The following is a 27,408-nucleotide window of genomic DNA, read 5'->3' as shown; positions in this document are numbered from 1 at the left end:
TCCAATAAGAGTTTTGAATACGAGGTCTGATTTAACAAGTGCCTCACTCATTAAGCCATCCTGACTACATAAAGTATACATGCTAGGACCTCAGCTTGAGAAGTTCCTCCTCTCTTCTCCCAGTGCTGGCCAGGGACTTTTCCTTTGGTCTAAACTTTATCTGCTTTTCTTTGCCTGAGACTTGTGCAGCTGAGACTCCTCCTCCTACCAGGCTCTGGGGCCACATGTGCTAGCCTGGCATTTCCTCCAGCCACCACCTGGCTAGCGGGCTCACCTTGCATCCAGACTGTCACCTGCTTTACCCTAACCCCACCCCGGCTCCTTGCTTGTCATCTAATAATTTTCCAGTCTGTCCCCATTAAATCATGGTTCTGAGACTGACATAGAAAGCTTCTTTCAGAAATAAATTTATCGAAGTAAAAAAAAACAAACTGTAAAGCACATAGAGCAGGAGATACCGAGCTAGGATTAAAAAAAAAATGAAGTTTAGGAAACTAACTTCATAATAAATAAATTCAAGAGCCTACGCCACCTGGCTTGTGCTGTCTCATGCCTTAAACATCACCCTCCCTCACTCCCTTCTCGCCCTTGACACCTTAGCTGCCAGGAACAGTGTGGCTCTGTCTTACTCCTTTCAAATCATGTCCATTCTCTCTCTTCTTTGCCACCCCATCCCAAATGCGTCTATTTGGAACCGTCTCTCCTGAAGATGCAGCTCAGTGGCTCCTTTTCCACTGGATCCTTGACCCCGTCAGATTAGATGTGGTGAACGGGAGAGAAACTCAGCCCCTCGGCCATCTCGGCTTTGTCCTCCCTGTGTAATAATCAGCTGTCACATACCTGTCTGCTCGCTAGACTGTGGGACTCTTTAAGGGATGAACCATAATTGGTGTTGTGATTTGTATTTTCCAGAAGGACGGCCGGCTGGCTTTTACACTGGGATTTAGACTGAGCACACAAGCACTCGCAAGCTCTGTTGGCCCACTCATGAAATTTAAAAGTACTTCATTCAAAACAAAACCAAGTGCTCTTAAAGTCCCTAGCTCTTGCTTTGTAAAGAAAAACTAATAGCTGGTCTCCCCGGAGGAAAATACAGGACAAACCAGTATATGTCAGCCGGAACATTTGGAATTTTTAATTGAACTGCTGACCTAATCAACGCCATCATCTTATACATGCCCTCTCTCTTCTTGTCTGCTGACGCACAGAGAAGAAAGTACGCCTTCTCCAAGACGTATATTGTGTGGCTGCTGCCGAGTCGGCACATCGAGGTTTTGGGCTTCGGATATTCTTTCATTCTCTTGATTTCACTTTGCCTTTATTCCGCTCACAATCTCCAGAATCCGTTAGGCTCTTATTGAGAACCCTAAACAGAAAGGGGATGTGTTTGGCCCTAGATAAGAGAAGTTCTGTGATCTCAAGCGGAACTTGCCATATGGGCTCTTCCAGAGGCGAACACTGGAATGCTTTCTTAGAAGACTCCAGAATGCGTCCAGAGAGATTAACGTGCAAATTAAACCTCCGGCAAGGACAGGACTGATTCACTGCATGCATTTACCAGAGGTTTGCCAGAATGTTTTGCAACATGAGCTGTCTCTTTCTTTGATTTTATTATAAAACCCGGTTATCAGAAATAAGTGAGCAGCAAAAGGTTTCCAATAAAAGAAGCCAGTTGTGATGAGAACAGCGCTGCTTTCTGAAGGAGATGGTTCAACAGAACTTCTGAGATCATAACACAGAGGCAGAGAGGCAGCCACACAGCCGGATCCCACTGCTGAGTCTGAGGTCAGTGTGTTTACCTCGTCTTCACACACTGCAGAATGGAAGCGCAGCACCGCAGAGTGCCAGACCAGCAGCCACCACCCCGTTTCCACTAGCAGAAAGGCTGCGCAACAGCCCCAGGAGAACAACGCCAGCAGAAGAACTTGCAGAAGTTGGAGCAGGCGCTGAAGCTTGTATGAAACTTCAATTTCCAGAGCTACACATTTCAAGAAAGTTAATGAATTGTGGTTTTACAAGAAAACATATATCTGAATCATCACCTGTCAGTTCTAAGAATAAAAGAGCGTTGGTCAGAAAGGCATTCTTCCCCTGATGTTCTCCATCCTGATGCGCCCCAAATATTAAAATTGTATACCTGAAGCTACTGCCTACATAACTGTCATCAAGTGACTATTTGAAAATTTGCCGTCAGATTCGCTTTTTGCACAAACCTTAACAGGCTATGTATAACATAACTGGCAAATGAGACTGATTGACTGGCAGTCATGTAGAGAGTGAACAATTTTACATACTGTATCCTTGCACAAAGAAGTTTTTAATCCAATGAATTAGAGAAGCTTTGAGTAGATCACACTGTTAAAAGTAGAATTATTTTTGTAACGGTAAAATAAATTCTTAGAACTAATACTTTCTTTACTTGATATGTTAGACCCAATTCCTTTGAATAAATAATAAATGGAAAATTATTGTTACAGAAATAGTATAAAATAATTAGAAACAAGGTGAAGCAAAGCTTTAACTGTGTCAAAAAGTGTTAAGTAATATTCAAATTTTTCTAAGACAGATCTCTTTAATACACTGAGGGATGTGATAAAATTATTAATTTGGTAAAAAACAGAACTTTGATGCTACTGTTCTAAATTGTTATTTTTCTTAGCAGAAAAAATGTGTAGCTCACTAGTAACTCACACATTAAGAATAAAATGAATCAAGAATTATTTTTCTAAAAATATTTGACAATTGAAAGGCAAGCTGTGTGCACTTTGTTTTCAAATTGTACACACAACACAATCAAACCAGAGTTATGAATTACCTGTCCCCATCAGAACTGGCATAGCATTTGTAAAATGTATTGACTGCACAAGGGTTACAAGTGTAAACAAAACATTAAGGACCGAGAATCCATTCTTAACACTGAAGTACCTAATGCCTGCAGATGTGTGACTCTATGAATGTTCTTCCTGTAAGTATTTTGTCAGGGTACTTTAAGTCATCTATTACTTTGGGCCATAAGGGGTCTGTCCAGCACCTGTCAATTCATCTATTTTCCAAATCTGCACTAAGCTTGAATTCTTCTCTGCTTTTGGCCAGTGCATACTTACAGCTGTTGATCATTAAGGTTACAGCTGGCTTGTAATGAAGTAGTCTTTGCAAAAAGAAAAATTATTTATGTTTCTTCTCATGTTCCAGTGGACATTAGCTAAAGCAAGTCCAGAAGCAGATAACCAGCCTTGTCCATGCAGCTGGTTAGCAGAGTAGTACAATGGCCTGAAAGTCACTCTTTGTACAGTAATTTGAGTTTACAAACATCGAATAGGGAATATCATATGTTGTTAACTAGATTCCCCAGGATTTACACATATGGCAAAACTATTTCTCTCTCCCTCCCTCTCTCTCCCTTCCTCTCCTGCTCTCTCCCTTCCTCTCCCTCTGTCTCTCTCTGTCTCTGTCTGTCTGTCTGTCTGTCTGTCTCTCTCTCTCTCTCTCTCTCTCTCTCTCTTTCTCTCTCCCCTCTCTCTCTGCTAACATGCATTTGGAACAAGAACCTTTTAAAATGTAGCTATGTAGTTGCTGGTAAGTTCTGGCTGCCAGTCTCCCAAGATTAATATCAGGGTGATTTTTGATTTTATGCCACAATTATTTGATAGTAATGCGGAACAGTTCGTTACATCAGTAAAGAAACCTAGTCAGGTAAGTTGAACCAAGAAGCGTTTTCTTCCCCTTAACTAGAGAATCACCAGAAGTCCGGAAGCAAGGTGAAAATAGAAAAAAATCCCATGTCTATCAAAAATTGCTTCCTGAAAATTATGTCACTGTTTCTCTGTACATGAGTCTGTGAAAGTCAGAGACCCAGAACAGTGGAATTTAAACAGTTAATAATACCCGCAGTCATGACTTGCCAAATCATAGATCTTTCCTCATTTCTTCCCATCCTCAACTCAGCTGCCTAACGATCACTGAAAGCGGTAGGGAAAAAGAGAAGTAAAATGAATCTACTTCTCAGTGGTTTCCAGATAAGCCATGGATTGAAAACTGTCTCAAAAGAAAAAAAATATTTTGAATTTAGGAAGAGAGCTCAGTGCTGGTTGATGAATATTTCCACTTTAAGTTATATTTATGTCATAAAGTCTTTTATTTGGCACTGTATAAATTGTCGGGCATTTTTCTGTTATATTTAATTCATCATTAAGCCACAGTAGCAATGATTTAACTGTTATATGGCCTCGTGATGGTAACAGCTGAGAAACAAACTAAAGAAAGCATGAAACAAGGAGAATGATCAACGTGTCACATTGTACTCTTAAATCTATATGATTTCTACTTTACAAAGTTAATGAAAGTATGTGGAAATGAATAAGAAACAAGAAAGGCCCTGGATAAATTTTATAATAGCTATAGCATCTCTGGAAAAAAAAAATGAAGAGTAACTAGAAAAATCGAAAGACAAAACATGCAGCTGAATTCCTAAAATGCTTTAAAAACCAAATTCTTTGTGAGAGGAGTTGTCTGCAGAGTACAGTGGAAAGCCTGTGACAGTAACATATCTTAGAGTGTGACATCAATATTCTTAGCAGAGTTGGTTTTCTCAAGTCTTTATTTTAACAGAAAGGTCAGATGGCTGGATATCATAAGCATTCACCACTGCAGGAGGACCTGACTTTAAAAATGGCATTAGTAAAAGCAGGTCATTTTTAAAAGATAAGTTTTAAAATTCCTTTTGTAGCCTTAATACTTAGTACAGATAGCACGGCATGTTTCTCTAGTGTAGGCATGTTAACTCTTGATTGTCCGGACAAAGTCCAGTTCGGATACTATATTTTAAAAGCAATAGAAAAATCTACAACTCCATTTCATGTAAGAAAGCATATGGCTTGGAACTAAATATAGTTTAAACATATGAAGCATATTAAATTAATTATTATAATTTAAGTGATTTGAAAAATGTCTTCAGTTTTATGACATGTGCTTCTAATGATTCACATTACCTGTAGGCACTTCAAAAGCATCAGGATTCTGATTCTCTTCAGTAATTAGGGGGTCAAATGATATGCTGGGTACATTAGAGAAAAGAGCCTTGTGAAAATGGGCCATGTACCAAAATAATACCCTTCAAGACAGATTGGAACCAAACTTCGAAATGATCTGCAGTTGTACCATTTTTGAATGCCACACTTTAATGCTATGAGGAAACTTAAGGGCTACATTGGAGAAACAATGCTATATTTTTACTGGAACCTGAATAAAATATGAGTCTTTGCCGTTAGGGTTTCCCTTTATTAAAGACCTCATTTCTACCTTCTAGCCTGCTACCCATCAGCTATATGTTGAGATATTCCTACATCTTAATGATGTAATCTGAACCAGGCATGCTGGTCTTCCTTCCATCCATCTGTCCGTGCAACCACCTATCCATTTCATGGATACTTTCTGGGTACCTACAATGTATGTTCTAGGCACTGCTTTAGGTATAAGGGTCTGTGGTAGAGGAGAGAGATAAAGTCATTGTCTTCTTGTATTTTATACTTCTGAGGCCAGACAGATAATTGAAACAAAAATCTACGTACCTAATTCCAAATAAGAAGAAGTCCCAAAAGGAAACCCAGTAATGAGTGATTGCTAGAGAAGGCATGAGCTTCTATACTTAGAGTTACTCACAGAGGCCACGAGAAGTGCAGTGACAGTGTCTTGTTTTCTTTTGTTTTCCCTCTTGGAGGAACAGCCTCTGGCTGGAAATGTGCACTTTAACAAAAAGGGAGGAGGCTTGGTGCTTGGAATCAAGCATGTGGGAGGAAGAAAAGAAATGGGCATGAGAGTTCGGTGGCTGAGATGTCCTGTAGGGAGTTGGTATAACATTCAACTGAAAACTGCAGCAGCTAGAATAGGCTGGCACAAGGAGACTCCAGGGGTGCGTGCTTTGTGCTAAGCAACCCTTCAAGCATCCCTTGTAGCCTGTCGCTGTCTCCATTTCACAAAGAGGGGCGTGAAGCATATAGAAGTCATGGAACTTCCTAGTCACCTAGCTGGTAAGAAATGGGGTCATTTGCTGATTAACCCCGCACTGGAGTCGCACGTAAGTTACAAACAATGACAAGATGACTCTTAATCCTTTCATTCACTTCTTTCATGTCCTTCAGTGAAAGCCCTTCTACTGGAGCTCTGCCCTGCTTGCTCGCCACTCAAGTCTCAGCACACCACGTGGAGACGGCATGGGAAGCGGGCAGAACCCCATCTCTGGCAACCATTGTCTGGTGCCACCGGCCAGATGAAGCAGTGGCTAAGAGCACGGCTCCAGAGTTAGACAAGTCTGGCTTTCTGACCTCAAACAAATTGCTTGATCCCTCTAAGCGCCATATTTCCCCCTGCTGAAGGAGAGGGAATGATACTATTGCTTACGGACGGCAAACGTTCATTCATTCGTTCACCAAACAGATCATTGTTTTCCAGGGCCAGGCAATCGTCTTGTCTTTACAGTGAAACAGCACTCAACAACAACAACAACAGCAAAAAATCTCTGCTTTTATGCAGTTTACATTCTGTTTGGACAGGCGGAATTTAGAGAAGACACTAAAACACATAGTATGATCAGTATGCCAGATAGTGTTAAAGGCAGTGCAGAAAAAAATTGCAACCAGAAGGGTGGCAAAGCCGGTATCATTTAGGATGCATGATGTGCAGTGGGATCAAGGACCAGCTTTGCCAAAGAGGGGACATAAGAGGAAAGATCTGGAAAGAGAAGGGAGCAAAGAGGCAGCCAGCGACTGCGTTAGGCACAGGCTGGTGTGATGAGGATGCAGGCCAGCGAGAGCAGAGGCACCTATTTGGAGGCTGGAGTGAGAGGATGGTGGAGTAAAACCTAATGAGTCAAAGAAATAACTGTGGGTTTTTCTCTCCTGTGGGAAAAGGACAGTCAGCGGTGGGCAGGAAGCCAATCAGTGACAACATCTGAACTTTGTAGTGGTGAGATCCATGTGTGGCTGTGTTCAGAGAGGACTGGGCAGGGAGACCTCTGGTCAGCTTTTGTTTAATTCCAGGTGGGAGACTACGGAGGCTGGGCCCGGGGAGGTATCCAGGGAGCTGGGAGACACAGTCACCTGCTGGATGGATCCTGAAATTCAAGCAAGGAGGATTTATTGGCAGAGCAGTTATGATGGAAAAGAAAGAGAAAGCGCCAGAAAAACAGCAAAACCTTTTATTATTGTAAGGGAAAAACTGAGGTTCTTCTTATAAACCACCAATGCTTTAGACAGAGGGCCAGAGAACTGCTAATTCTTATATAAATTTCAGTGTGTACATCTTAATCTTTCTCATCCATAAAACAGCCGTGAGTTTATTTAGATGCTATGTTTGCAGCCAGTGACATGAACATAAATTACAAAACAGTTAATAAGTTAGGTGTTCACTAACGATTTGAGGCAAGAAGTTCAAACTTGATATTCATAAACATTAGGCCATCGTCCTGTTGTTTAACACTTAAAGGTCCTTTGCAGAAGTTCCAAAGTGTAAAAATAAAGAGAGCTAGAAGATTATAAGGGAAGAGGGTAAGAATACATTCACGCAAGAAAAAGTTGACGGTTCTGAGTAAACAACTAAGACAAGTCAAAGGAAAAGTTTGCTGGACCAAGTTGGGGAACTTTTCAAACTAGTGGAAATGGTTTTGAGGTTTTAGGGTTAAACTAACACTAAACAGATAACTTCTAATAAAAAAGTCATTAACGGAGAGAAGTAAGATTAAATACAAAGGACCTTTTATACAAAGCAAATTTTAAACTCTCTTGGTCTAAAAAATAGTTTAGATAAATAACTAAATCGGGAGGATGACATTTTATCTTACCTTTAAAATGGTTTTACAATAACAACAAAAGAAATGTTCTCTGCTTCTCCATTGCTTTCACATGGAGAATTTAAATTCTTGTCACAATTATTAGATAAGTTTATAAAACCATTTTTATAAATTCTAAACTATTTGTTATGGTACTGATATTATGAATAGCATTATATTAGTCTGTTATACGTGTATTCACATAAAGTGTTTTAATATTTAAAGACATGTATGACTTCAGTCTGATTCTGTTAGAAAACTCACTCATTCTTGACAACATCGAAGGCCTAGGAAAACAGAAATCATGAAAGAGGACAGAATTTGCAGTAATTCAAATAGTGGCTACCAGAGTTAGTGGGGGGTTATTTTAATAGATTTCTTCTAAATTTCTCATAAGATACCAGGTTTATAATGAAGTTATTAACAGGCAAGTATGTTACAAAAAACTGTACCTCCACCTGCCAACAAATGGCACTCACAGTTATGAAAACTGCTTGACATTTTTAGAATCAGGTGCTTTGTGGCTTTCTCCTGAAAGGTATTCCCCCTTGGGACTTGAATTTTAATTACTGATCTTTTTTTCTCTGCTTGATTTCTATGTAGTGAGCAAGGTCTGTGAATGAGCTTTATTTCAATAGCACATAAGCATTGCTTCAAACCAGTTTTGCATACAATGTGAATATGAACAGAACAACTAAGAGATGTATTTGAATCTCAAACACATTAGCAACTATTACCTTCTGCCTTTCATTTAGCTGTCCTACAATAATATTAAGAATGCTCCATGTGCCCGAGTTACTAAAGAAATTTTCAGCTTTGATTTACATACTGTTCACTTAAAACTAGCAATGTAAAATTGCCATTAAAGTGTAGTGTTTCAATTTTACAGTTTTTCTTTTTAATCAGAGAAAAGCAAGTTGCTGAGGAACAATTACAATTTCTTCCAATTTTGTTACCTGGTGGCAATGCTGCCTTCTTGATCTGTCCCAATCTCTGCTGTGCTGCTATGGGATTATGGAATGCGCAGGGCTCACATATATATTTCTGAAGTCAACAGACTAGAGACCCAGAAAAGTTCTACATAACATATATGAAAAGTATTTCTAGCACTTAAAAGCATTTTTGTTATATGTTTTATGTATCAAAGAACAATACTTCTCTATTGAATTAAAAACTTAGGAAAGCTTAGCTTTTAAAAATTTGAATAATATTTTTATTGTAAAATGATACATATGTTAATTTCCCCTTTAGGTATCTCCAAAATAGATCTATTAATTTTTTCCTTAAATATTTTTAAAATAAAAAAGGTAACTATTGGCCTGAGATTAATTTTGGAAAGTTTTGAACTAAAAGGAAAATTATCCAGCATATTGCAAGCCATAAAAGTCATAAACGAGAATCTTTGGTTCAACGACGAAACATTTCAAGAATCACATAGGAGAGAAAGCTCTTATTTATCTGAAAAATCCTAAACTGAATTTTCAAGGTGGATTTAAAAGAAAAAAATTTTTTCCCCAGAAAGAGCTTAATTTTACTCGTTTCATTATTATCATTTGTCTTTTGTTTAAGAAACAATTTTGTGACTTGGAAACTTTTTAAAACTAAAATCGGAAAGACCAGACCAATTTCCTATAAAATTTCAGAGCTGGTATATTCTTTTTAATGAAAAGTTTCAGCTCACTCTTCAACTCTTTCAGGTCCATGCATTTTTTTCTCATTACGAACAAGAAAAATCACATTTTATACACAGGCTTATAAATGCTACTATTATGACAGTGTACAGCAAACAAAGCTGGTTTCTAAAAATGAGCATTACTAGTCTGCTACAATTAAACTTCGGTGCAGAGAGCTCGAGGTCTGGAATCGCGGAGTCATCACTTATGAGAAACTTTGAGTGCATTCTAAAACACGCATCTTACCTTAAAGGGATGATGGTAATGTATATTACTATCCATACATTTCATTAAACAATAGAGGAAACAAAGCCATGCACTCAGCACTTCTTACACTGGTAGATCATTTGGCAATGGTCCATTTGGCCCTTACAAAATCTGGCAAAAGCTGTTTTTCTGATTAATAAGAAAACTGAAGGGCAAACTAGAAAAGAACCTTTTTAACTCTTTCAGTGACCTCAGGGGAAATCAAACTGGGTCAGGAAGTGATCTAACATTTTAGGTTCAGTTCCGTTTTGACTGGTAGAAGTCACAAGTAACGCAGTTCTTGCAACTTAGAAAACTGGGAAACAAACTCAAACACTGAAAGACAGAGAGGTTCCTCTGAGAGCTAAATCAACAACTGTTAGTTTCACTCTGGCTTCCCGTCAGACGTCCTTGCTGGCACTGGCAGAGTTACTTGAACCTCAGATGGTTCATCTATAAAATGGGGATTACAATAATCCCTTCTCTGTGTTAATGCACAGAAAGCCTTGCTCTCAGTACTTTTTGAAGTTCAGGAAGCCATTATTCAGACACATGTAGAGATTATCATCTGGAAGAAAACAGCTTTTGAGAAAAACAGAAAACCAAAGAGAGCTGTAAGCAAAGGTGTTGATTCTAGAGGAGATTATGTGGATGATTTTAACACACACATGACATTACCTTCATCCCATCTATATGAAGTGTTACAAAGGAAAGCTTTTAAAGGAAGACATTACACAAAAAGGTAATAGCATCTGCCACGGACGGATGTTAGGAAAATCAGGGAAAATATTTCTTTTTACTTCAGCCTGGGCAGCTGTAGCAGACAAATGACTTGGGGAGATTTGAAGCAGGAGGCTCAGGGTTGGTGCTCTTCCCCTGAGACGCTTGTGCAAACCCTTAGTCATAGTTTCTAAAAATGGGAATCTATGCAAGCGGAGAGACTCCTCCCAAACCGCTGCTTGCGGCACAACTCATTATCAAATCATTGCCTTTGAAAGGTAACAAGGACACTCAGCAGAGGCGATTCTCGATTCTCGGCAGGCCAGGGGCCAAGGAGCTGCAGGAAGACTTCACAGTCACAGCAGTGAGGCCGCAGCAGCTCCAACCAAAGGGAGAAACTGTTTCTGCTTGACTTCCAATTCTGAGGAGACAACTGTAATAAAGTTGGTCTCTCCAATCTTCGTTAGAAAGTGTTTAGAAAGAGGTGAAGAATATTTCTGAATTTTTTTCTATTGCTTCCTATAAGGGGGATACAAGTTCCTTCTTGTTTCCAGGAGCTTGTCTTATCTTGAACTTTTCTAAAGTGATTTCAGAACCAGCAGCAGTAATCCGGGCTGGAGAGACACTCCACCTTGAGCGAATTCTCAGGAGTGATAAATATTTCTTCACAGCATCTTAAATCCAGCTCTTTCATTTCTCTCTGTCTGGCGTGAGGACGACCAAATGCAGAGGGCAGGGGGATCATTTTCATTTGCAAAACAAAATTTTCCTCCACGAAGAAAACATGCACTTGCTTAATCTCTGATAATAAAAGGCATCTGTGCCCTTGTTTATCTTGCAACTAAAGGGTGTGAAACTCTTCCCTCCACCCACACATTGTCTCTTTTCTTGTGTGTTTAAATCGCCATTGGAATAATCATTGTGCGCCTACAAAAATTGAAATTTAACAAGCAGATATTGAATTAAAAGAGAAAAAGAAACCTTTCCATTGACATCTTATACCATTAAACTTGAAAGCTCCCAACTGTTGGGTGAAGGGGGAGGCTGGGGAAGAAGGCACTGCCCAGAGCCTGAGGATTAGTCAATAAGAAACAGACTGCTTTGATGTGTTTTGGCTATCGCGAGCCAAGTTGCTATTAATTATAGGTTGCTTTACCTTTCAACACATAATTTACCTTTATTAAACTTAAAATCTATTTTATATTAAGATTATACCAGAGCCAGGCTGGCTGATGATCCTTCTTCTATGTATTATGTGATGACAATAACTGCTATTACAAAGCCTAAAATATTTTTGAGGACAAATGTTACCTAAAGAATTAACATCTTGGAAACACCTTTGAGAAGAATCCCCTGGAGGTAAAAGTGAAATGTTAAAAAATATTCCACTCAACTCTGCATAATTCTTTTTGTTCACCTGAATTTGATTGTGGTCAGTAGAGGTTTTGTTTTCATTTTTACATAACACCAAGCATCCTAATCTAACTGTGATTATTCCCATTAACAGAATTTTACATAACTTACATAGAATTTTACAAACCAAAAAAGTATTCGAATCCTGGTGAACTCATCCAGTGCTTTTTTTAAGGCTCTATAATGTACACAATTTGGGCATAGATATTAGTTTGCAAAAAAGAAAACTAGTTTTATTTCTTTCAAGGCTTATGGTGAGTACTTGCAATATTTGGCTCTGAAAATAATGTTCAATTTCTTCTGGAACTTTTCCAACAGAACCAGAACCAGGAAAGCACAGAGCACAGAAACAGGAGTGAACACTCCTCCAAGCGAGTATGATTTTTAATCTTAACAATTAAGTCTGTGAACTAAGTAAATTCTGGTTTCAGTTTACTTACACCAGAGAACTGAGACTCAAAAATGATTTAACCTTCCAATCATTTGACTTTTAAATAGAATAATATATAGAAAAGAGGATTTTGGATTTAGTACATTAAGAACATAATTAAATATTAAAATAGAAAACACAACATTTTTTTAATTTTCCTCGTTATTAGGTTTGTGACCACTTAATTCAGAGAGTGTGATGTGTAAAAAGAAAAAGTAAGCAGTCCATCTGTGAGAATTCTGCCTGCCATAAGCACAGTGAAATTACCCCTGGAAAAGCACAGTCCTTTCCCACTTCCCGCCCCCTTATTTGTACAGCATAAATGTTCTTGGGGATAACACAGTCACTTTGAAGGACACACATTCTTCAACTGAAGAAAAAGTTTATTTGATAGGTGCCAGGGCTCATTTATCATGGCTATAATTCAAATGCAGTAATTGCAATTAACTAACATAATTAAGGGTTGTGTTTCCATTTCAAGACAGTAGCCATGGTGGAGTGTGTGTGTGTGGGTGTGTGTGTGTGAGAATCAAGGATTAGAAATCTATTTCTTCCAAAAGCCACTGGGTTATGCGTTTCCTTCAAGCAGTCATCTGTAGAACCGGTAGCATTCGTGGCAGAAACAGACAGAAAAGATCAGAAGTCAGTATTTCCCAGCACAGCTCTTCTGAGGAGGAGGATGTGACTGCCTTGTCTCTGAGAAAGGAGCTCAGTCTGAGGGTCCGGGACAGCAGGCTATGACCTGCCCAGCAGCAAACCACCGTGTACACACAAGGCACAGCCCTTCATTTTTTTCAGTCCACTTAAAGGCATGGTCCTTGCTGAAGACAGTTCTCCAATGCAGAAACCTCCTGCTTCCACAGCTTAATTATTTAGGATCAAATAGACAACTAGATACATTAACATGACCCTAGAAGCCAAACCTGTTACTCTCTTCAAATATTCGATTGACCTTCCAAAGTAAATATTTCCCCGTGACCTCTCTACCACTCATTTTCTCTTAAATTGGTTGCTAATGCTTTGAAAAGTCTCCTGTTAGTTTGCAAGCAGCTTTAAAGTAAACAACCCCTGACTGTATAATTTTAGCCTTATTGACGGGTGCACAGATAGAAACTGAAACAGGCAAGGGGAACAACAGACCTAGCATTATATTAATCATGCCATTTGTTTTTACTTAAAGGTGTGTTAGCTTCTCAGCAAATTTATTTACAAATTTGCAGCTTTTGTATTTCCAGAGTGCTTTTATTTTTCTCTTTTCTTTTCTTTTTTTCAGAGTATTTGCTTTCAAAGAGCGAAGCAAAAGTGAATGAAGTGTATAAGGATAAGGATTAATTTCAAACATGAAAGTATAGGTCACAGCAATTCCCATGGCATGAGAATCACTGGCTACATCCCTTACACCCAGATAATTTCAGAAAAACTACCAGGGACGAGAAGTGCTTAAGTGGGCAGCAAACACGTTTTGTCTTAACAAGTTAGTTTGGGTTCCATTTACAATCTGTTGAGCTTAAAATCACTCAACTATATTGCCTGCCTTAAAAAAACAATGCAAAGGCGCTACAAGTTGAACAGTGGCTCTGCCTATTTGTATCCTTTTTCTGTTTTTCAAAGTTTAGGTGAGAGGGCACAGAAAGGGAGGACTGAACACTTAAAACCAGCTGTATGACAGGAGAAAAAGAGAACGTCATTAGGTTTACATTAGTGGCCCATTGTGAAAGAATGGCTTTTTAAAGAAAACACAAACACACCCCATCGGAATCCATTCCAATTTCAGTGCGTTGAAATGGTGGCAACAGGGAGAGTAATGCATCTCCCCCGTCTACACAGACATCTGCCTACGTGTGAGGACATAATCCCCGCTGACATCAAGGGCGACGAAGAGAGAATGGGCCCTTTGGTTTCTTTGCACTCACTTTACGCTGTAGTCCATTTTGCACTTCCAACTTAGAGCTGGTTGAAAACACATCCTGCAGATTGATAATGGAAAAAATGAGATTCACCAAGTGAACGAACAACCTTGCTTCTGTCTGTGACAGAAGACTCCCAAGAACACGAAGGAAAGGGCTCTTGATTTTACCCTTTCTTTTCACTCTTCCTTTTTCCTCCTTTACTTACTCTATTTAAAAACCTCTTCATGCTTGTAAAATTCCCTTTCCTGGTTCATGTAAAAGAGTAATAGTATCATTATAGCTTTCCTCCGCCAAAAGGTACTTGAGAGACTAGTTTTAATTTAGATCCAGACATTGCTACGTCAAATACATCAGTGTTGGGAAAATGAATTAGAAGCGAGGTCATTTTTCTAACTAATTTTTTAAAAAGGTGTTGAGGATTGAAAATGCAGTAGGAATCATTCTTTAATGCCATGGCTGAATTACTAAGATGTAATTCTCCATTTTGACAGTTGGATCTACAGTAGTGCTTTTCCTTAAGGAACCTAAACTAGAATTAATTTTTTCCTTACTGCTCCATAGCAAGGCTGAGATTCACTTATGGAATTGGGAAACAATTCAAGTTTTCAAAATAACTTCTCTAAAGACCTTCACCTCCCCCAAAGTAGAGTGAACTCCAAAATATTCCCTTTTAGGAAATCCTTTAAAAATATTTTCATAGCCTGCCAAGTTATGCTTTTTGTCATTGTTGTTTATTGACACATTTTGTCTCTAGAAGAAGAAATCTCTTTGTTTCTAAGTTGTGATTCCAAGGAAAATGCTGATGGGATCTTAAATTGGGAATAGAACCTTCATTTGTAGGTGAAAAAGGAAATGACACCTTCTTTCACTCACTGAAAGCCTGTGATCATGTGAACACAAGAAACGTGGGATTCAATGAAATGAAAACTCTTATCTTGCTTTTTCATCCACAAAAGTCCACCATATATAAAAGACCTGAATGCTCATCAAGTTTGGGAAAACATTAAAGACCTGGGCATATTTATGAAATAGATAGAAAAGGAGTATTTTGAAGCTAAGCGGGGGGGTTTGTTCTACTCAGTCCATGAAAATAGACTCCAGGATATTTGTTGGTGTTTCCTTTCTCAATATCTGGAAGTTTGAATTTCTTCCTCGTCCCCATTTCCCCCTCTGCCTCTCCTTCCTCTTAATATATAAAAATGTCCCTGTGACGGCTTTGCAGCACCATACGAGTTCCTTATTGTGGAACAATCTGCTTTACACCTACTGGGCCACTGACTTCGGAGGTGCCGGTCATTGCTCCGACTGCACAGCAGTCTTCACTGCTTTTCAGATGCACTTGCCACACACAAAAATATGTGGTTATTTCCATTTTCCCCAAAGAAATTTTATTCCATTCACTACTTAGGAAGAAAAATGGAGAAGAAAAGGTGTATCAGGTCTTACTTACTCTTTCCCTTTTTAACCCCCATTTTAAAAGGCATTATTTAATTTTTCAAGAAACGTTTGTGTTTTCCTGCAGAATACAACAATGCCAAACCACTTCCATGGAAAAAGGCATTATCACTCTGGGCAAGGAACGGTGACACAGGACTGTCTGTAATCTCAGCACTGTGGGAGGCTGAGGTGGGAGGATCACAAGTTCGAGCCCAGCCTGAGCAATTTAGCAACTTAGTGAGACATGTCTCAAAATAGAGAATGAATAAAGCACTGGGGATGCACAGAGACCCTGAGTTTAACTCCCAGTGACGCGCGCACGCGCGCGCGCGCACACACACACACACACACACGTTAGCACTATAATTTGGCAAATAATCTTTATTTCAAACACAGCCTAGTGGATTCTATTTTCTGAATATGGCCACTAACGCCTCTCCCATCAAACATCCCCTTCCTGCAAGGTGACTCTGTCTCTTCTCCTCTGGAGGTGTGACCAGTGCCCTCTGCTACTGACACCCAGCAGTCTTCTGGGGCTGCACTACCTCACTGGATGGAGAGAGGTGGCAGGAGCACTCCTAGGGGACTTCGGATATTAAATTTCACCAGAAGCAAGCCAAGCCCTCTCTGCCAAGAAGCCCCCGCCAGCACAGGGAGAGGACCGTGTGGGAGGCTTTGCCAGAGAAAAGCAAGCCTGGTCAATGTGCACATCCTCCAGCCAGTGCCCTCCAGCTCTCTTGGCCCACAGCCAACTGTAGACACCAAGGAACCTGGCATGAGGCTGCCTGCTTGAGAGACCTGCCTGGATCCCTGAGCCACAGAACTGCCAGAGAGAATAATGCAATTGCTGTACGTTTAATCCACTGAATTCTTGTGTGATTTGGTGTACAGAATTAGATAAGCATAATGACAAATGCTTGTAAAATCGAATCTTATAATTGTAAAATCCCTTTAGGATCATGGGCAGGTAGAAAAAAAATACATGCTTCTTTTCTTATGGAAATGAATCTTCATTTTAAAAAAGCATATTGTCATTTGGGCAGACTTTGCCCTAAGTGAACTTACAATAAACAAGCATTCACTGTATACCTTGATCATCTTTCTGTCTCTTGTTCTATACTGTATGTGACAACAAAGACTCAGTGATGGTGAGCTGAATTGGTCTTTTGAACAAATGACTTTAACTAGATACTATAAACAGTTTTCTGTGTTATTTGGCAATATTCATTATCACATGGAAGTAGTTATCAACCACCAGTTTCATTATCACATGGAAGTAGAGTTTATGTTTTTGAGGTCCTCTAGCAACATATTTGGCGGGCATGAGAGCCGGACTCTTTCAAACTGAGCGTCTTAGATCGCAGGTGGAGTTAATTTAGATGAAGTAGCACCCGCTAATGCCGATGTCCTAGCGGAACTTCTCACTTCCCAGCCTGTGGTCCCAATGGAGCTCCTCCACTTCGTATCCTCCTTGTATGTGTCAGCTAGAAAAAGAATCAGATAACCAGTCTCGTTAAACAGGAATGGATTTAATTGGCTACATGCTGCTCTGTACTAGTGTTTTCCAAATATATTCTGTGCATTCGGAGCTTTTTCTAGGTTGGTTAAAACTTGAAAAATTACCTCATGACTAGAGGCTCACTATCCCAGGAATACCAGCCTCACAAGTCTGAACACAGTAATAATGTTCAGCTACTTGCGCTACAGTGCTGTCCAAATTCTTCTGTATGATCTAGCAGCTTAAATACATGGATAGAGTTAATGATTCCATCCCTTGAGCTTCATAATCTCAGTGCTTCACAGACATCCTCAGATGGCACGGATTCGTGGACTCTCCTCCTCATCTTCATTGTCACATGGGGCTGTTCCAATGTGGCACAGCCTTGCTTCCTCACGGTCCCCATCTGATGCCATCAGCTCTCTCAGCCTTCCTCACAAGAGCTGGGTGGCCCAGGTGCAACCTACTATACCTGGCTACTTGGAGACTCTGGCTTCCTAGGCTGCCCAGCACGGCCTGGTAACACCACCCAGAAGTGCTAAGAATAATGCACTGTGGGGCTATCTGACAAATAAGGGGCAAGAAGGGGAAGAAATTGCCTCTGCCTCTCCTCAAAACGTCCTGCATGTTAAGCAACTAATTGTGTTTTCTTACGCAGCTATGTCCCAATATGGCTTTAGTGACCAAGCGGTGAAAGCAGGAGATAAATGAGTTCCCGTCACCACTAATCAAGGAGATCCCTTTGCAGAGCTGGTGCACCCACCTCTGCACTTGAGTCCTCTGCCCAGTATTTGTCCACAAGGGGACACAGAAAAGCCTGTTAGCATGCAGAAGTTGCGATTACCACATGGCTATTTTCCATGACTCATTCCGGTGAACCAGTAATGAGAGAAGAGCTTCAGCATTTGTTGGAATAATCAATTGTCATTATCACAAGGGAGTAGTTTTTTTAAATTTTAAATTGAATTTATTGGTACATTCTAGGTAGACAGTACAGTTATACTCATTACTGGGATCTTGTACCTTTACATGCCCAAGGGGGTAGTTTTGTTATCACACAATGCGGCAGAGAAAATTGTGTCTGGAACCAAGCATATTTTCTTGGGAGAGTCTTACTTCCACAGTTAATAATAGCTGTAAATGGGTAAACAAAGACCCTGGAAAAACAAATGCTTGACCTACTCTACCTGTGATTTTACCTAGACCAGCCAGAGAACTGACTGAAGGTGAGGAAATCTAGGAAAGGTTATGAAGGTGGTGATGATACGTATTAGATTTCTAGGTCTAGCTACAGCAGTAAAGGTGTATGGCTTTGCTGGCTAATGCTTCCAAAGTCTTTTTAGGAGACTCATGCTCGTCACCATCTCTCTGGAGTTTGAGAACCTAATTCTTCTATGGGAAACACATGGCATAAGGGATAAAGATGCATCTAAGGATTCCGTTGGTTTATATTGGGTGCAGATTAAGGGCTTTCTCAGTTTGACTTGGTGTTCCCTGTTTCTTGGGAGTTGAATTTTTTCTTAAAGGAGACCCCTGGCCACTGCCACTGTGGCCTCAGCTCCTAAGGTTTCCAAGTTTTTCACTTTCTGCAGCAAGTATGGATGTCAGCAAGGCATTCATTGGTTCCACTGCAGTGTGGATTCTGGTAGCTTGGGGGCCTAAGGGAAGAGCAACCAGGCTGAAGGAACTGCTTGTCTCCCCAGAGATTGCTCAGAAGGCTTGGTACATTCAAGCCAAAATATAGAACATTTAATGGTTTGGGAAGATAACTTTTCATCCAATGCACACAAGGTAAGAGACCCACAGCTAGGTCACTCTTCCTGTGCCCCACAGATGGCTGCATAGACTTCTCTGGAGATATCTCAAATGTCTTAGTATCTGGTTGTTCAGAAGCTCAGACAGCACTGCAAGACATCATCGTAGATTTGTCTTCTCTTTTTTCTGCCTCCTTTCTATTTTCCATGATTCTTGTTGCATGGCCCACTTCAAATGAACATGTTTTGTAAGGAATCATGCTAAAATCTTTATTCTTCTCTGCCAATGTTTGTGTTATAAGATGCGTGGGGTAGATTAATGTCATCTCCCTCTTTCCAGCAAATAAACATTTAGTAACAAAATCTAAAAGCATGATAACCTTATTATCTATATCATAATTTCCTCTTATGCAGCGATAATAAAAATCCCTCATGTTCATTCATACCCATGTATTTCCATTCTTCCTTATCATTTACAAATTTATTACAGTTGGCTCTCCTCATGTTAAATTTAATCTACCGTTCTCATTTTTATAAGCGCTTTAGAGTTTTTTCCTCCAAAAATTTAGGTTGCTCTCCTCAAATAATGTCAATCAAACATAAAAAATATTTGCAAACTCACAAGCCAACGCTTTTAGCCAAATAATTAAGGACAGGACAGAACGGAACACCCCACTTGCACCCCCATGTAGATCGATACTGACCACGATCAAGTAAAACATCAAAAACATCGTTTATGAAACCACCCAAGAGAGCTATAATCTACTCTGTCTTTAAGGATTCTTTGTAACAGTGCTTCCATTTCACAGCCTTTATCTTTGAAAAAGGATTATGATAATTTTTTTCCAAAACACAAAATTCAATTGAGAATTCATTTATCCCTGATGAGCTTCTTTTATAGTCAAATGAATCCCTTTGGGAAACTCTAAGAATGAAAAAAAAAATGTTTCCATTCAATTTAATGCCTTAAAATGTGTGTAATTTTTGATATAGTAGTTTTACTTCTAAAAATTTAACCTAAGGAAATAACTGTGAATATAAATAAAATATACCAATGTAGTCTTTTATAGGGGAAAAACAAAAATAACTTCAAAATCTGATAACAGGCCTGGGGATTTAGCTCAGTAGTGCTGGTGCCCACCTCGCAAATGCAAAGTCCTGAGTTTGATCCCTGGTACTAATAAATAAATAAAGAAACAAACAAACAGATAGTAAAAGTTTAGCTAAGTGGAATAAGGAAAACGTGAAAGATAGAATAAAATGTACTCATTAAATGTGGTTCTACAACATGGACACGGGGAAAACATTCATGTTATGGGAGCAAGGAGCCCCATGCCTATCTGCTTTTCCAATCAGCTAGTTATGTTGGGTAAAGACCGCAGAAATCTTGGACTATTACGAGACCAAAGAACTGTACTTAGCAATCTATGGCCAAGGACAGAGTCACGCTGCTGCCGCACAGCCTCGGACCACTGAAGAACTGAAGAGCTTCTTCTAGGACAAGTGTTTCTTACATAAACACATGGTGGGAAATAAATAACTCCTAAAAAAAAGAAGTAAAAACAAACCAAAAGCACTGAGACTTGGAGATTGAACAGTCTGTGTGTTTTCTATTTGCCTGTTTATTTGCTTTCTTTTTTTTTTCTTTTCCTTTTCTTTTTTTATATCATGTGAGGCTTGTTTAAGGGGACTTTGAGATTCCTGTAAAATCGTAGGAGCAGAAGATAGGAAAATTGTGTCTAGAAAGATAAGACTTGCTTTAAGAGGCAGTCCGATGGCACAGTTAACTCAGTGGTTTCCCAATGTGGCTTGGCCCTGGGATGAATTGGAGGCGAAGATCTTTTCACCCAGAGGGAGGAGGGAAGGGGCGGGAGGTGAAGGAACCGGAAGTGAAGATAGAGTAGGAGGAGAAAAAGGAAGAAAGGAGGAGGAGGAGGGGAGGAGCGGAGCATGCGGGGTGCTATGGAGAGTGCTAACTATAAATTAAATTGCCCTTTCCTCCCAGAGATCAAAGCTGTGTTCTGCTGAAATGAACCCTTGGGGAATCACCCCGGCCCCATTTTCTCTCCTTCCCTGTGCACCTGTGTGCAGACGGTGTCTATGACTTTTCCTTTCTGGGTCACCTGTTTTGTGCACTGCACTCTGACTTTGTCTTCAGGCACTCTCATTCCGGGACAGGCCTTAGGAAATATTAAAAAAGAAAGAAAGAAAGAAATTCAACTTGCTATTAAATTATAAAGCACGGTTTTGTGTTCTTTTTTTATTTAATTTCAAATTAAAATGTGATTGAACTATCACATCCTTACTTGAAGTGCACAAATATAAAAGGAATGGCTTGGTTTTTTTTCCCACCTTGAACACATGTGAATATTGAGAGCTCAGATCAAGAAATAGAACATCACAAGCCCCTGCAGGCCCTTTCCTCTTGCCTACTTTCCAGTACTGTCTCATACCCCTAGGGGGAACACTTTTCTGACTTCTAATATCAGAAACTACTTTCAAATTTTTCAGAACTTTGTATTTATGAAATCAAAGAGTGTGTTCTTTGTACCCAGATTATTGTACTCAGCATTCATTATCTTTGTGAAATTCACCTGCATTGTTTCAATTATTGATTCTCATTGTTACACCGTTCATGGTGAAATAAGCCGTAGTTTATTTAGCAACTCTTCTATTGACAGCTATAGTCTTCACCTTTGAGTACTGCAGTCTTACAAGGAGTGCTGCAGGACATGTCAGTTCAGTGAACACAGCTATATATTTCCATTGCTTATGCATCGGTATCAAAGGATATGCTTTGTTTTAGTAGTATCAGACAAGCAGGGATGAGGATGTTATTTTGTCTGGCATGTTTACTCTATGATGCAGGCTAAGATCTCTGAAGTAGTGAGACTAAATCTCTAGTTGTAAAATTAAACTTCCAAGGAGATATTTTGAGTGTGAAGACAACCTCAACTTTATGGGATCATCTGTCGCTGGTTCAGTTTTCCCCATAGTCATATTTCAATTTTCACAGAGAGAAACCATAAAAATACTTTTGCTAGTTTATATTGAGGCAAAATTCTTTCCATTTTGAAGATAATTATAAAGTTCTGATAAATTCCTAGGCAGATTTTTCACAAATCTAATAGAGCAGACAATTTTGGTTAAATGATATTTGAAATCCACAGCATTTTGTCTTCATTTATGGCCTAGGCTTTGTTTAAAATTATAGAAAATATGTAAGTTAATATTGGTACTAAAGAAATATTAGTGCTTAGAACCAAAGTTTCTTCTGAAGTTACATAAGATTTAGAGAAAACATTTAAATCAGCAAAGTTTTCAGAAAATTCTGTAAAACTTCCATAAGGAAATCTTTCACTCTCAAAACAAATACTACAGAGACATTTGTTAAAGCTGGGACTTTATAACTCAGAAATCAAATTTGTATAAGGAAGAGCAAAAATTAAAACAGGAAAAAAATGAGCATATATACAGTGGGCCCTTGACTTACAAACTCAAGTAGTTTGTGAGGGTTGGTTGTAATTCCAGTTGGTCAATTGAGGGTTCGGGTTCCTCAGATATTCCCCAGGATTTCTCAGTTAACCGCACACAGGAAAGGATGTTGTAATGCTCCTTTCAGAGCTCTTTAAGGGTTAAATCTGTATCTGACGCTATCTGGAAGAATAAGCAGCCAGCATTTGGGTCATAACTCAAGACTTTGTTCATAAGTCGAGTCTTTTAGAATATTTTACACATTGACTTCTGATAATCATTCATAAATGAAACACATGCAGTAATTCTCTTTATTTTATATGGAGTGAGTTTGAGCATTGGTGTCCTTCAGGGTTAATCTTGACTGTGTCAACTGGATTGTTTTAGAAGCTGCCCAAGAGATTGGTGAAGTCGAGTCTGGGTGGGTCGCAGAGACATGGCCTCTGATACTGTGTTTGGTCCCTTGCTCTCTTCCTCTCTGGCTCTGTGCCAGTGCTGTGCTTTCTCCCTGCCACGAACTACGCAGCTTTGCCGGGCTGTACACCCACACCATGATGTTTCTGCCTTGGAGCCATCTGACCATGGACTGAATCCCCTTAAAGCATGAGTCAAATTAAACTTCACTTCCGTAAGGTTGTGTGATGGATACTGTGACCAGCAACTGGAAGGCTGCCTGAGTATGAGATCTGAATGTGAATCCGTCAGTTAATGATGATGTAAATTCTCTAAGCTCTGTGTTTCGCACGTGATACTAGGAGTAGAACAGTCATCTCGTGGACTCTGTAGGGCACATGATGGTGTAGAGAAAATGGTGATAGAGTACACAGCAAGCACCAACTCAATATTAATTCTGTTCATGTTATATCACTGACATTTCAGCGGGCAGTTTTACACTTTAAAAGGTCTTGAGAATCAATTTAACAAGAAAATCCAGAAGAGTCCTGTATGAGTTTTCACAATTACGATGATGTATTTGTCTCTTGAAAATTCTGGCTAACCAGAAATGTGAAAGAAAAAGAAAACAGAGAGAAAAAGACAGAGCAAAGAAAAGTGGAAAGTGGTTTACCTACATCAAACTGTGGGATTAAGTACATTCCCCAGATGCTGCTCCTTCTTTCCTTTCCAGCCAGATTTCCAGCTTTGGGACAGAGAGAAAAATGCAGCATTTATTACATTGATTAAATATGGGTAATTGGATTAATTTCCCTATATCTGCCTCTGTTATTAAATGGGGATAATAAGACTTTGGGTTGTTGGTGTTAAATAAAATGACATATTTAGCATCTTAACATAGCTGTCTTGTGATAGATTAAAAAAAAAACACTAGTTCTTTTTTTTGTATTTTTTCTTTCTCCTGATGCCTTCACTAGCTGACGACTTAGTCTCTTCCAAGTGGGAAAATGGAAAGAAACAAGAACTTATTATGCTTAATGAATTGACTTAATATCTCCACCCAAATTACAGTATTCCCTACATTTTACTATTTTTTACTAAATCAGGAAAAAGACAGAAATGCTATTTTTCTATTCAGGAGCAAGGCTTTTCTTTTGCTTAAATAGCAGAATGTGTTAAAGATCTGAGGCCCCTTATAAAACAATGAATGATTAATCTTTAAAGTTGAACCTCAGGAAGAATATATTTTCATGATTAATGTCGGCTTTCCCCTTATTTCCAACAAAACACTACCCACTATATGCTCTGACATAGGAAAATGGGTAGCGATTTTCCATCAAAAAAATCTTCTTAACATTAAAAAATCCTGACCATGTTTTTTTACTCAGTTCATATTAAAAAGCAAACTGTCTGACTTTTACGAACCGCCTTCCTGGGAATACTCTTCTCTCTGCTGCTGCTCGATCAACATGTAGAGAGAATCACAGAGGCCGTTTTCTCAAAGATCCGCCCTTTCCTTCCTGGCCTCCCTGATGAGCAGCCGTGGATCCTGACTGAAGCCAAATCAGTAAGAGCACTTGGGACTTCGGCCAACGATGCGGTTGTCAGAATGTGGAAGGCAAAAAGGTTCAGAATTTCCAGATTCTATCTCTGTCTTACTACCTTTCTAAATATATCTGCGCATAAGTGAAGTACAGCAAACTACACATATTTAAATTATGTAATTCTCGCTGTTCGACATCTTCATTCACCTGGAAAGTCATCACCACAATAACAAATCTACATATTCCCTGCCCTAAGTTTTGAACAAAATAGTCTGAAATTGGAGGGCAGTTTTGCCTATGGACAAGTTATCTCATAAGACCTAGTGATGCTCTGTCTGCCTTAGGGTCAGTTGGGCGGACCAATATATGTTTACATCTAAATTGGTTCAAGTTGGTTTACTATTGTTTGCTACTAAAAGTCATTAAACAAGTGTCCTGATCATTAACACTATCATAAACCTTTTTTGTGCTTAAAAGCAAAACTAAAATTACATTTTGAATTTCTATTCATGCTAGGTAAAATGTACAACAAAACTAATCCAAAATACTCATCAGTTTTTGAAAATTGTAAAATAATTCAAATACCATTTTCTCTTCTTTCACTATGAAAAAGACTCAGAAAAAGTAAGATTTACTATATATTTCAGTTTCCTGTTCCTTACAAGCCCCAGTAAGATATTCTATCTTTTAAAAACCTATTGTGCTGAAAGATACTAAAAACTATAAATTGTCTAAATGTTCCTAACATAAAACATGACATAGCAAATCTTTTTGTGGTCATTTGGTCCCCACAATATGAAAACCTCTCACTAGATCACACAAAACCCAGTGTTCATGTTTGTAAAAGATACCTCCCTTGCTTCAAATGAGAACTAATTTACAGGAAATCATAATGAAAGACAAATCTTTTATACAGACTCATTTCTAGTGGTTGTGCTGTCACATGCTTGTTTTACCAACCTGAAAGACTGAGGCAGGAGAACGGACAGACTGAAAATTACTGTAAATTCAAAAATTTAAATAAATGAATAGCAGGACAGAAAGAATAGGACTGAAATTCTGAAACACTGAATAACGTTGTTCTTACTTTTAAAATGACCTTAATAAAATAGATTTAATTCAATTTATGCCCAAGTTTAACAATGCTTGTACTCTTCGTTTTTTGATGTGTTTGTTGATATCACTTGGAAAAATATATTCTTACTGGTTCAAGTAATTACATAACTTACAAATAAAACAGAGAATGGATATGAGAAAAGGAAAAAAATGGAAGCAAAGTCTTTGTAAATAGGGGAGGGTGGAGGGGGTGAAGGGAGGGCCGGGGTATGGGGAAGAAATGAGAACCAAGACTTGTCATGTAAAGGTACAAGATTCCAGTGATGAATGTAACTGTACTGTGTACTTAAAAAGAATCAATAGACTCAATGAGAAAAAAAAAAGAAGAAGAAAGAATTGGATCCAGAAACAAAAATGGAAATTTTCATGCAAAGTTTAAAATGTGAAGACAATATAAATTTCACAAAACCACCTAAAACTTAGTTAACATTACATATTTCTTCATCATCAAACTGTGAACCCCAATTAGCTTTCAGAAATGGTTTGAAAAGTCCAACTTTATATCAGCTTCCTTGGAACGTACCACACACATTTGTTAAGAAATTAAACACACAGTAATAGAAAAAAGAAGACAGTGCACTGCATTTGTCACCATCACAGTTTTCTGGGTCTTTCCAAATGGAAGGCTTGGTGCCTACAGTTATCTAGCAGTTTCTAAAATATTTCTCCTTTTTACGTTGATCACAGCTCACACCACACAAAGAAAGATAAGTATCATTTGCAAAAGATTTGGCAAATTTACAAACATTTCTAGTGATGTGATTTCCCCAGGGTAAGTGTAGAAATCTCTAGCAATCTGGTGTGTGTTAGCACTTTGGTCAGATATCACAATGGCAATAACATTCCCCAACAGAAATAACACTCCACATCTCACCTAGAGGAGACCCAGCGCTGACTACCAATGCATTTAGCACAGAAGTGGGTAATACGCGCAAGCCAACTGTGTCACCATGTTTGTCTGTAGTCTTCTGCATGCTTCTGATTAACGTTCCCTTCTTAGCAGTCAACATCCCCTATGCTAGGTGGACCATGTTTTGTAACTGGCTGCTCTGTACACAGCAAATGGCTGGTTTTCTAAAAAGGTGCCCAGCACCTTCAGTCAAAGTGTCCTGGGACCAGTTAATGTGTGCTAATTTATACCAGCAAGAGATGGAAGTGTGGAGAGAGTCTTGGGTAGCAGTAGCGGTGCCTGTCTTCAAAGTGTTTTGCATTAGCTAGAACTGAAGCACTTTCAATCTGGAGTAATAATTCTTACATGGAGTCTTTTCAGGCCCACATCCTTCTAGAGAAGACAGGAGAGGTAGGGAGAGGTGTAGAGATTAACACTGGGTCGTGAAATGGGTAATGTGGAGCATAGTGGAAACTTGATCACGACCCTTGGGGAGAAGAGTAAGCCTTCAAAGGATCTCTGTTGGTGTGGGACTGAATTATAATTAGACATTGTGAATGAGATGTAATATGAAATTATTAAAATATGGGGCACACACAGAACTGACCAAGGAGGAATTACCAAGAGACCATTTTAACCCTAACACTCATTTACAAACAACCATACTCTCACCCAACAGTGTTTTCAGTTATGTCTGAATGGAAACTCCAATTGAATAGTCCTTTGTTCTGTCCACAGTCCATGATGGTAAGTACTCATTTGCATGGGCTCAGAAGTTTTCCCAGAATTAACTGGGAAACACTCACGCTTTCCCTAAACTGAGGCAAGCTGGCTCACCCCGTTTCTGGCCAATTGAGTAAGCAACTCAAACTTCTTACTTAATCTCATGGCTTAAACAATATTCAGTTAATACAAATCAATGAAGAAACAAAGAAATAGGTCAATCACCAAAGAAAGATGTAAAAATAAAGTAAAATAAAATATGTTTGAAACACAATGAATAGGTCAAGGGTAAATCCCAGCAGAAGTTAGGACACATAAAAACCATCAATCAGTAAACCTTCTTGGATTTATGAGAAGTCTCTTCTG

The sequence above is a fragment of the Fukomys damarensis genome, unplaced genomic scaffold, assembly GCF_012274545.1.
Source record: "Fukomys damarensis isolate Sample0158 unplaced genomic scaffold, DMR_v1.0_HiC HiC_scaffold_5, whole genome shotgun sequence".
Lineage (NCBI taxonomy): Eukaryota > Metazoa > Chordata > Mammalia > Rodentia > Bathyergidae > Fukomys > Fukomys damarensis.
This window is presented reverse-complemented; position numbering follows the sequence as displayed.